Below are 13,202 nucleotides of genomic sequence, written 5' to 3' on the forward strand. Positions count from 1 at the left end.
TTATCCAGTTGAATCTTGAAAACCTCCAAGGATGGAGACAGACTCTCTGCAAAACTTCTTCCACTGCCTGACTGTCTTCATGGTAAATCTTTTTTCTGTATATCTGGACTGAATTTTTCTTCTGGAAAATGATATCAATTGTTTATTGTCTTTCCACTGTGCACCCCTGTGAAAAGCTTGGCTTCGTATATTAAATGATCTTTCTGTAGTCATTGTCAGGTCATGTTGGCTCACCTTTAGCTGTCCCTGCTCCAGGTTGAACCAACCCTGTTCCCTCAGTCCCTCCTCACAGGGGAAGTAATTCAGCCTCCCCACAGTCTCAGTAGTCCTCCTCTGGACTATCTCATGTTTATTGATGTCACTTTTGCATCCACAGCTGGATGCAGTATTCACATGTGGTCCAAGGAGTGTTATTTAAAGGGGGACAAGCCAAGCACTTGCCTAAATATACTGGCTATATTCCTGTTACTACAGCCCATGTTATTATTAACCTTCTTTGCTACTGGCCTGTGCTTGGCTGGAGGTGCTCACACCTCCAGCTTTTTTTTTTTTCTGCAAAGCTACCAATTAGTCAATCCCAAAGCCTGTGTCATTGTAGGAGCTTCTTCCTTCCCAGGTCCAGGACTTGGCATTTGTTCTTGTTGAATTTTATTAGGCCTGTCAGCCTCTTACTCCAGCCTCGCAACCATGTCCTTGAGGATATCAACTGGTCTCTCTAACTTGGTGTCACCTGCAAAGATTTCAAGACTGGACTCCTTTATCACCTTCACTTCTCTGCTACATCTGTTGAATAAGCAAAGGGCTGGTACAGATCCTTGCAGCACTGAAGTTTTTATTCATCTTCAGGTAAAGTATGGCTCATTAAACACAAACTTCTGACTTTGACCATCCAACCAGTTTTTTACCTATCTTATTGTACTATCCAGTCTGTAACATCCTAATTCCTAAATTGGACACAACAATATAGCAAGAAATGGTGTTGAAAGTCTTATTAACGTCAAGATAAAGGAAATCTCTTTGGCTACAAATCTAGTTAGTATCCAAGCAAATATGTATATTCTGATTGCAAAAGTCTCAATGGAATGTTTAATTTCAAAAGCAAGCCATCTTCAAATCTATACATGTATAATTGTAAGTATTCGCTAGGTTTTGTTTAACTGTCATTTTTACACAATAATTTGCAATGATTATACCTGGAAAGATCTGTCACTGAAAATAAAAATTCTCTCCCTCCCAGATCAATTCTGCCAAGGTTTAGTACAGAGCAAAGAACAATTTTTCACAGCCAGGCTAGGAAGACCTAGCCTTAAGTTACTTTAATGGAAATGACAATGGTTTCTCTTCATTCAAGTGTAATTATTCTACTTACCTTTAATGTGATTTGACTAATGTATTTGTATTGAGAAATAAATTCTAGAAAAAAGTGAAAGAAAAGTTGGTTGTCTTTGTTTTTGTTTTTGTTTCATTACATATAAAAGCTTTTTATTTCAAGATTTTGACTTTGGTTTTGAATAAGCTCACTATTGATTTCCGGCTTTGGAAATAATGATGAAAATATGGCTTGATACGAGAGGAGTCTTGCAGGCTGCCATACTTCTAACAGCCATTACTCCCTGCAAACTTTCCATCTAATCTTGAAAATCAAGTAAAATTCCCTCAAACCATAACTCTGGAATGCAGCTTTACATGATGTTTATTTCTCTACATGAAATCCAAAGTCATCATTCAATCTCTGTATATTGGTGGGAGCTCCCAAGCACTTGATTTTGGTGGGAGGAAAATGATACCTGTATGACCAGTATAAGTCCTATAAAGCTATTTTCCATGGAGCTTTGTCAGCTCCTCTGTAAGGTAGATACATGGGTTATGGTAGTTAAAGGAAAGCTAAATTTCATCGAAAAGTGAAGAGCAGGTTCAAATATGGACAGCAGTTCAGTGAACACAGTCTTGCATGTTTCTATTAAATTTGCTGACTCTTAATCTGTACGTAGCCAGAAACATAACATTGTTTAGGAAAGGTTGATCTGAGACTATGTTTAATCACTTTGTTAAACCAAACACAACCTGTCCAGACTGTATGAATGATACCTTCTCCCTAAAGCAGTACAAACATTTAACATGTTCTGTCTTTACACTCCAAAGAACTCTAAAATGAGGTCTAAGTCCATGCTTAAACACATGACAGTGTATAAACAATGTAGATGAGTCTCTGTGGGAAACTCAATTTTGTCTCTGAACTTTCTGGTTAATACAGACCCAGAAGGGAAGTTGTATCTTGGACTTCCAAAGAGATTCCAGTGAATAGACACTCCAGGTTCACCTATCCCACTTTAAGGAGCTTTCAGTTCTCAGAAGGAGAACTGAGGAGTTAAGGAGTTCTCAGAATAAAATATTAAGACTTTCACAAAATTAGCTTAAGGCTACTTACCTTCCAGAAATTTTGTTCTATCCTTCTTAAATAATTTTACCTTCTCTTTACCCTGTATAACACATCTAGTTATCTCATGCCTCCTCTGCAATCAGTGGAAGAACCGTAGGTGGTGCCAAAAATAATTTTGTTCTTAGACAGTCTGAGTTGCTATCTGGAGATGTCTGTCTCTTCCCATCAAATATGAAAAGACCCTAGGCTAAGATGCTGACAGGTACCTTACTTAAATACCTGGTTATGTGGAAGGACTCACAGCACCAACCAACACACTACAAAAATGGCTATTTCTGGTTTCAATACGCATGCCATAAAAAGGGAAAAAAAAAAAAAAAAAAAAAAAAAAAGAGTCCAAGCCTTGAACTACTTTTATTAATAACGTGTCAAACCTTTTTTACCTTCTGTTACATTTTCAGCTTAGCTTAATGTCAAATGCTGCATAACTGAGTCATGTCTTTTTGTGAACCCTAACAGGGCTGCTAATGAAACCTTTAAGGTTAGCTATTTAAAACAACCTCTAATTTAAATGAATACATTACCCTGCTAATTAAATATTATTATCTTTTCTTCACAGCAGGCAGTGTAAAACATTTCCTTTTTCTCTTCATCCAGCTTAAAAAATAATGAGCCAGATCTTGTACTTGAGCAACAGAGCACAGGTGCATTATCTTCACTGTGGACCTTCAGAAATTTCTGTGTTGAAGGTCTGCAGTGGTCTTTTCTCTTCTATAGATGCTAAGGATCTGTATGCTACTTTTTTTTTTTTTAAACATTATTCAGGAATGAAGCACAGTCAGAGAAAAAATAAAAGTGTATGATATGTTAAAGAATATACTATTCAGTTCAGCTCTGTTCAGCTCTGGTTTCATTTCTCCTCATACACATTCACCTACTCACCTTTGGCTTTCCCCTGTTCTTCAAAATTTTCTGCAAAATACTTCCTTATCAAGTTCTTACTTATTTGCAAGTGCTCACTAACACCAAGCCTATTGCCTCTGGCAAAAGAGTTTTCACTTTCTTAAAATCTTTCCTCAAAACATCTTATCTTATTGAGAAGGTCTTAATTCTTTCATGTGTTGTACCATTTGATGTGCCCAAACGTATCCAAGACATCTGCATAAGACACATACCTGATATAGGAAAAGTGGGTTATCATAAGAAAACAAAACAAAACAAAACAGTGTTAATCTGTTGAGCCCCTGACACACCTTCTAGTAGTGAGTGTAAAAGACTGGATGAGTCTGAAATCTCAGCTATTTGTTCTGGGTTTGCTAAGCATTTACGTAGGCAGAAAGAAAATCAAACCCAAAGCGCTTACATATCAGATAAACAAACTACTTTTTGAGTATGTTTGCAGAGCACAACTTGCAGCAGATGACTTTCTAAATTGTCTATTTCCATTACTGTGAAGCCAAATGTACTGTAAAAAGGAAAAGAACATTGAAAAAAAAAATGTTTTCAGTTGTCTCCCCTGTTTATTCTGGTTCAATACACTTTTGCACTGGTTTTAAGTTGTATCAGTCCGATAATCTAGCACTATATAAAGTGAAACTACCAGGAAATCTGAAGCAACAGAGAAAAAAAAAAAAAAGAAAGGCAGTTATGTTTTATATTAATTAATGATAGCAATAAAATAAAACTTATTTCTTTAAGCAACAAAGCTATCAAGCTTTTCACAATCTTCTATTAACAACTCAGATGTTTTTTCCCAATTCTTCCTTCAGTCCCCAAATCAGTACTTAGCAGATATTGATGCATTGTTTTCCAGACAACTGAAGCTGCAAATAACATCAGCAATTTATTTCTTCTGGTGTTTTGCCCTCAAAAGGCATAATCTTTTTTTTTTTTTCTTTTTTTTTTTTCTTTTTTCTTTTTTTTTTTTTCCAAGTTTTAAAAGTAAGTTAAAAATATTTAAGGTAAAGAAGTGAATGAGAATGTATTTTCAGAAGCAAAGAAAAATGTTCTTGTCTCAAAAACACATTCTCTTAGGCTGGTTGGTCAACTTTAAAATGTCCATAAAATATCAGTAAAGCATAAGAAATCGCAGTTCCGCAACAGGCCTAAGCAGGATCTTTATCAAGTAACACAAAGGCAGAAGCTGAGTCAGTGAGTTCCATGGGCTGGCCTAAATGTACCCTCTTTATGCTGAGGTAGGTTGGATTCAGCAGAAAAGAAGAATTACGTGATTTGTTTTGCCATCGTCATGGATACATTATACATAACAGAAGTAAAATAAAAATCTTATGAAATAAAGAAAGCGATTCCTGTTATATTACGCCCTTCACCACAAGGAGCTGCAATCACACTTGTACCGTATTTATTGCTTTCAATGTGTTACAATAGCACATACAGGACATAAGATCTGCTCAGTGGGACTGACATGGAAATTGATCTTGAAGCTCTGAGGCTCTGATCTCTGGATTGGCTATGTCCCAAAGCCCACGTTGCTATCTGATCTGAAGCACCCTTGTCTGTTTCACCAGTCAAGACTGAGACAATCATAGAATCACAGAATCATAATATACTCCAAGTCGAAGAAATTCACAGGAATCTTCGAGTTCAACTTCTGGCTCCACACAGGACCACACAAAAACCAGGCCATGTGTCTGAGAACATTGTCCAAATGACTCTTGAACTCTGTAAGGCTTGGTACTGTGACTATTTCCCTGTGGAGCCTGTCCCAGTGCCCGACCACCATCTTTTGGTGAAGAATGTTTTCCTAACACCCACCTTGACCCTGCTCTGTTCCAGTGCCATGCCATTCCCTTCCCTTGGGTCCTGTCGCTGTCCCCAGGGAGCAGAGCTCAGCACCTGCCCCTCCGCTCCCCTAATGAGGGAGCTGCAGGCCGCCATAAGGCCTCCCCTCAGCCTGCTCTGCTCTGGACTGAACAGACCAACTGATTTCAGCTGTTTACATCTCCCCATCTAGACCATTCACCCATCTTCATACCCCTCCTTTGGACAGTCTCTAATAGTTTTATTTCTTCCTTCTGTTTTGGTACCTCAAGCTGTACAAAGTACTGAAGGTGAGGCCACACCAGTGCAGACAGCCCTAAGACAGGATAAATTGTGGCACTTTCCATGGTTATTGCACCCTCAAGGAGCAGTCCTTTAAACAGAGAAGGGAGTTCAAGTCCCTCCTCAGGAACCCTTTTCAGATACATTTATGAATATGGCACCAGGCAAGTCAACATACAAACATGTCAATGACTGCATCAATATCCAGAAGGAACAGACAGCAACTGAAGTGATCATTCCACTGAACTCATAAGTGACTAGGGATTTTACATACTTACAAAGACAGACAAAAGCTGAAGATACCTATATTATATTTGTGAATCTGATGTGCAATCATCTTTCCAAAGTAACCTGCAAGCTGGTGTTAGAGGAAGGACTAAAATCCTGTCTGATCTACTTAGCCATACTGTCTCTTGTGTAACTTGGCCTTAGAAACAAAAGAACTTTCCTTTATGATCCATGTGTCTTTTCAAGTATTTCTGGTCTCAGGAATTCTGTTTGATCTATTCAGTCTCAAGATGGAGTCACTAAATTAGGGAAAACAAGATTCAACAGAAATGCCTGACACTGCATGGATCTGAGACACTGTTTTCCTGACGGTCAGCCTAGGGGATAATTGTCTATAAGCCATGAAGACTGGCAATTTAGCCTTTCTTGTGATACCCCCACTGGTCATCAGAATTTATGAAGTGTTGGGCTAGAAGGAAATGGGTAGAAGATCCACTCTTGGACCGTGCCAGTGGAGATAGTCTAAGGATGATCTAGTGAAGAGGGAATGAGATGGGGAGGAATGTCATTCTATTTTATTTTTTTTTATTTATTTTTTATTTTTTTATTTTTTTTTTCAAAAGAAAGCCAAGCATCTCTGTCAGGATTACTTGTTAATAGTTTTGTGTGAACATTTTATTTTCAGTATGAAAAAATAGAATTTCAAATGGCACCAGTCAAACTTGAGATCTACATGGCTTTCACAAACCTTCGTCCTTGTTTGTCAAGCCAGTGCCATACTCAGCACCTCTCCATCATTTTTTCTACCTGGAGCTATAAAGTTTAGAAGGACTTATTTTCTACCAAAAAAAAAAAAAAAATCTGACCTCTCCTTAGACATGAGTGCACTAACTTTATTATTATTATTATTATTATTTTATTTTATTTTATTTTATTTTATTTTATTTTATTTTATTTTATTTTATTTATTTATTTATTTATTTTTTTAACGGGGATCAGAAGGGAAGAGAGAAATCTCTGTGGAAACTTGGTGGAGCAAAGGGAAGCTATATGAAAAGAATGAGCAGACAGGCAAGCTTGCTTTGCTTGTCTTTTATTTTATTTTTTATTTTTTGGTCAATAAACCTTAATGGAGGGAGACCTGCCAGGGGAAAATATCTCACCACAACAGTGTGCAGAAGTTTCAGCCAGCTAACTGGTCAAATGTGTCTTGGTTAAGCAGTCATAGGTCAATTGCTCCTAGCACAGACATGGAAAGGTTAGATCTTGGACAGGAGGAGAGAAAGCTTTCTGTGAGAAAAACATAAAAGATATATGAGAGAAGAAGAGTTGCTTAAGAGCATTGTAGGAGCCAGGAAACAAAACAAAACAAAACAAAACAAAACAAAACAAAAGATACTAAGAGCTAAGAGCTGAAATAACATAAATTATCTGAAGCTTTTAGACTTTGCCAAAATCACCTGTAGAGAAGAACGGGGTGAAACATAGCTGTTGGTGCAGCTACAGTAGCATGTGTGGGGAGCACAAAGGAATAGCTAGCTGCACTAGGGAGGAGGCGGCAGCGTCAGGAAGGACTGCAGGTGACTGTGGGAGGATTAGAGGCAGCCAGCAGAAACAAATTTCTCCACAGCTCATGCTGGGGTTCATCCCTCAGCAAAACTAATGAATCTGAACTGTAGCTCCTGCAGGGGCTGGTGGAAGAACAGCAAAACCACAAGGTAGTACATGAAGGGAGAAAAGAGAGCTGTAAAATTCCTATAGGTATAGGTCTACATTCCCGATGAAATACTGCGTGCTACCTTATTTATCCACTATGTGAAAGATTTTTTGTCTCTCATATTTTGCTTCTTAAGCCAAAGCTTTATGGCTTTAAATACAAAAAAAAAAAAAAAAAAAAAAAAAAAAAAAAAAAAAAAAAAAGTTCCTGGGGCTAAATATATCCAAGGTTTCTAGGGAAGCTTGTTGGTGCATTATTAGTGACTCCTTCAAACCATGTGCGAACTTCTGTTGCTTGCAGTCATATTCTAATAGAAAAACTGTGCATTGCTAGTTAGGGATATGCAATACTGTTTGTTCCTGCTTAAGGCAGACATCACAGCAGCATTTCTTTGAAGGATAATGCAAAAAAGGAACTGAAATGAGAGACTGACACTGTACTTAATTAACAGCAAGTCTCCTCCTTCTTGAGTTAATTATTTCTGCCAAGAGTTCAAAATAAAAAGATGCTGGTGTCAGTTCATGAATAGTTTAAGTAGAACTGGGATGAGATGACTGGAACTTGTGTGCAGCATATAGCATTCAAAGATTATTGATGCCTTCTGAGACATCATTAAAAAGTTAGTGCTGAGATTCATTTCCCCTTACGTGGGCTCTGAGCCTTCAGAATCTAAAATCTCTATTACCACAAGGTAGAAATTGCAGTTGTTGCAATCAGGTGTGTAACTTGCATGCACATTTTCAATGTCTACTGATTGAAGTTTCCTGTTTCCTTACCCAGCTGAGAGCAGAAAGAGATGTCTTCAGAGTTAACTTAGATGTCTTATCTTGAGAAGATGGGATCTCCCTGAATGCATACACCTCTCTTTTGACTGTATATGGAATTTGCTCACATACTTTATGATTGCTTCACAATGCATTTAAAATGTAGGAAAAATTACACACCCATGTGAAACAGATGTGCTCCCACCCTGTAATTAATTTTTATTTTATTTTTTTTTCCAGCAGCAATAACTGCAGCTTCCACTGGGACACCTATACTACATTAAGTTCTGAGGTAATAGATAACCAAATAGAATAAAACTTCAAGTATATATAGTAGATAAACTACTTTCATATTTTCTGCTATATAACAGTTTGTGGAGTCTATATCTGTAAACACAGAGACATTTACGTTATCTACAAAGCAAACATATGACCTGCTTAAGAATACCTGGCTCTTGCCTGGCAAAATGTTTATCAAACTTTTTGAATACTATGAATGCGAATCTGCAGAAATAAGTCTTTTGAAGACATGATCCTAAACCTACATACATCACTCTTCTCAGTTACAAGATTCATAGACTAAACGCATCTTCCTTTGGCGTTAAAAACGCCCAAATATTATCAGAGTCATATTTGTGTGTGTTTGTGTGTGTGGTTTTTCTGTATTTTTACATGGAATTTCTTACTGAACCTTTCCAGTCTTTTGATGAATATTCATGTAGTTACAGTGACTGGCTAACACAGGTCTCCTGTCTTTCCATTTATCTTTCAGATTAATTGTTTTTAAATATAAGGTAGTTCTTAGATGTGTCTCCAAATTTATTTCTCCTCACATACTCAATAATTCAGGCTTTTGCATCTCAAAGAATTTTAAACAGAAACACATTATAATGGCCACTAAAATTACTCAAAATCAACCTGTGGTTCGAAAGGAAAATTAACTCAGACTTTTAAACTGTATCACTGCTAGAGGAGCTGTATGGAAATTTCCAGTGTTTTCAGACATATATTTTATTACATGTTAGCTAACATTTCCAAAAGAATGACAGTTTAAACACTAGAACATATTACTTAGAACATGATAATTTTTTATTCTATTACTTTCAAATATACTTCTCCAGCCTTGTTGAAATATTCAATTATAATAAGGAATATTTTTTGCTTATGTAATATTTATACTGTTTTGTACAATAATATGATATGTAGGATATTAGGTATAAGCTTTGCTTTGTCAAAAATGATAAAGTCCAAGTGAAATAAGAAACAGTAGCGAAACAATGCTTTACTGAAACGAAGTATTTAGACATCAATGTGAAATGACAGATCTTAAGTGATTTGACATGTTTTCATTGAAAATTTCACTGAATTTATGACATTATTGTGAAACATTTTCATTCCAGGGAGGCTTTATTTTACATAGAGAACTGGTGAAAAATGGAAGATGGTATTTTTAAAAGTTTTGTATTGAGAAGAGCATACAGTTTGTATTGTCAGTGACAAAGCTAACTTTTTCGTTATCTTGTATCCTAATTTTCTTAGAAAACAAGAATTGATCCATGAAATATGAATATTATCTTATTGTGTTTAAAATTTAATTAACCAATTAATAATTTAGTGACACAATAATTTAGTGACGTAATAATTTATAATGTATAATAATGTACAGTGATAATGATATAATAATTTAGTATATAATGTAGTATGTTATATAATGAATAATATATATGGATAGATATAAGTTATAATATAGTGATATATTAATTTGGTAATATAATAATTCAGTGCAAATAAGTGATCAAGGTAGTTTGAAGCTGATTTCCCTGAAATATTTTCCCTGAAATTCTAATTAATAAATTCTGTACATTTTTTAATCTAATTGTCTTTAACCATGCTCTTAAGACCTTGTCCCTCTCTCCCTGTTTCACTGTCTCTGCTAGTTCAGGCTCTGCAAGTACCAAAGACTCAGAAATAAGCATGCTCCTGGGAACTGGGAACTTTCAGAAGACCAACAAGAGACATTTGGAAAAGTTTTAGTAATTAGACAGCTAAATCCTCACTGAAAAAAAAAAAAATGGTTTCAGCTCAAAAAAAAAAAATACTGGGAAGAGAAATGAAAATTTATTAACTGTTTTATGTTTTAAATCAAACCTTTGAAAAATAATTCAGGATCAGGAAAAAATGTCCTTCTTAATCTTCAAATATTCTGTTGGTAGTTCTTGTTTTTATTTCCTATCCTGTAATGTGATAGATCTGCCTTCACATTGCTTTTGATTTCTCACTCACTCTTCTACCACAGAACTGATGTTTCTCAGTAGAACACAAAATATTTTTTATTAGAAATAAAATATATATTTTTGTATAGAAATCCTAATAGTATCAAAAAGACAAGGTGACTGTACAGTCCCAGGAAAAATGAAATTTGCAAAGGTATTTCTTACTCATTTCTAATGATTTTTTTTTTTTTTCTTCAAAAAAACTGTTGCACTAGGAGCCAGAGACAAAGAAGGCGGCTTGGTTTTTTACCTTCTACTTACAGAGGAATAAAAAAAATGGTAACAGTAAAATAAGAATGGGAAAAAAAACAAACAAAACAAACAAAAATAAGCTAGTATCTATTTATTTGGAAAGTGTTGGAGAAAAGGTTAATAGGTTAATATTCAAAATTTCATGTTTTCTCTGTGTTGGTAACTGAATGTATAATAAAAAAGCAAAATGAGATAGTACTGCCAGTAATGACAACCACACCCTGCTACCATGTTTGAGTTCATACTACAACTCTTTAAATGACATTGACCAGTTAGTATTGGGCAGGCCAGGCAAGACAGAGATGTAAATTACAAGTATGATTATTCAAATTGCCCTAACAAAAGTTGTCGTGAAACCAGAGGATATTGATTCACTCTATTAATCTCCCTGCTCTTTATTTCAGGTATGTGGGAAAATTAGTAAGCATTTTAGTAAACACTTCTTCCCATTTGCGTAGATATATGCGTAACACCTAAACAGAACCGTAGGTAAAACAAGATAATTGAGCAGTGGGAGACAATGTGGTTTTACTGGGATTTCTCTATTACAAATTCCCAATATATGAGACACAACATGTATTTTGCAATCAGTGGCAACAATGACAGTATCTACTCCTTATTATAGACTGTTATTATTCTCTGATATTTAATTGTACTGTTTTACTAAAGTTTTGCAATTTGCTTAAGTCAGAATGACATATGAGTCATATGTGACATATGAGAATAACTTTTGCGTGTGAATCATATACAGAATTGGGGATTTTCCTTCTACGTACTCGAATGAAACAATTATTTCACTCAATGTTTTTATTTGCTTCAGCAAAACAAGAAACTATTTCTCATTGTTCACTGTATGCCTACAATCTAGCACAATGAAAATGTGACAGCCTTTATAAAACCAAACTCTGCCTTAGTTGAGATAATATTATATGGTAGAGAGTTAACAAGTGGTTTGTACCCAATGCAGAGTAGTTGCATGACTTCAGGGAATGTCTCTTATTTGCTGCTAATTGTAGCCCAGGAAATGGTAGGTGTCAGGAATGGGCACTATAAGCATAAGCAGCTTGTTTTTTCTTACAACCAACCACCAACAGTGGTGCAAAATGAACAGAAAAAAAAAATTGTACATTGGGTGTTCTGTGCTATTCTGTAAAAAAGCTGCAGCTAAGTACAAAAAATGTACATGCTGATGGACACTCTGGTTCTGCCACCAAACACCGTGGAGATATTCTGCAGAGTCTTGTCAGACATCATTCTGCAGTGCAAACATGAAACCGTACATTAATTTCAATGTTATTAATTATTAATAAAAGAAGGTAGTTGGTTTTATCACTGAACTTTTTCTTTGGTAGTACACAGCAGGTTCCCTTTGACATGCCTGCATGAGTTAAGAACTGATACTTCTGAGATGTCTTTTGACAGTGTATGAAAGAGATGTTCACAAACCTGGAGCAAGTGAAAAAGGACTGGAAATGAAGATTAGTACCTTTCACTGATTTTGTTTGTTTATTTGTTTATTCGTTTGTTTTGAGAAGGTCCACAGATAAGGAGTTTAATAAAATCTGATTTTACTTCAGGGAGACTCACAGGGTAATAGTGGTAAATAATTATAGAAATAAAAAATGTAGGTAAAATATAAAAGAACCTCTGATTTGGACTTGTTGCACTATTGTGACTATGTCACTATTGCTTTAATGTTTGCTATTACGCAGAATCAATAATCAACTGTGTTACTGCAATTTAATTAGGCAAGGGAATCAGATGTGACTATAAAAATCATTTCCCCTCAGCAGTCTCTATATCAAATTAAGGAAATTCAAGCCTTGTATATATCAAGCATATGTATTCTAGCATTTCAGTGAAAGTAGAATTTCTTAAATTCTACTATGCATTATAATACAGGATTTGCATTTCAAGAAATCCAAATTATAATTATTGAAAGAAACTGTAGGGTTTTTTTTTTTTTAAGTCTAGTATTGCATCATCTGAAAAGAATTTGCAAAGGCAGAGAACATGTTACCTAAAACATTATACTATCAAATATGAAACAACACAATACATTTATTGAAGGAAAAGATTTTTATTAGAATACTTATCATGAAGCTAGAGACCAATTCAGATATTTTTGTAGTAGAACTTCAGTGGGTCCCTACCTTCACAATACCTTCTTAACATTACTAAATTGTATTTTAAATGGACAAAATAATTGTTACATATCACAGAATCATAGAATCATTAAGGCTGGAAAAGACCTCCAAGATCATCTGGTCCAACCATCACCCTACTACCAAGTCACCCACTAGACCATGTCCCTAGGCACCACGTCCAACCTTTCCTTAAACACCCCAGGAGACAGTAACTCCACCACCTCCCTGGGCAACCCATTCCAATGCCCGACTACTCTTTCTGAGAAGAAATGTCTCCTAATCTCTAACCTAAACCTCCCCTGGTGCAACTTGAGGCCATTCCCTCTAGTTCTATCACCAGTTATCTGCGAGAAGAGGACGACTCCCAGCTCCCCACAC

The 13,202-nt window shown here is 35.7% G+C and overlaps 1 protein-coding gene across 1 annotated transcript in view; it reads right to left on the reverse strand.

The window, feature by feature from the left end:
• The window catches only part of TRPC4 (transient receptor potential cation channel subfamily C member 4), a 163,464-nt gene that overhangs the window by 55,981 nt on the left and 94,281 nt on the right, over positions 1-13,202 (reverse strand). The gene's annotated exons all lie outside the window — the stretch shown is intronic.

The sequence above is a fragment of the Aythya ferina genome (assembly GCF_964211825.1).
Source record: "Aythya ferina genome assembly, chromosome: 1".
Classification (NCBI taxonomy): domain Eukaryota; kingdom Metazoa; phylum Chordata; class Aves; order Anseriformes; family Anatidae; genus Aythya; species Aythya ferina.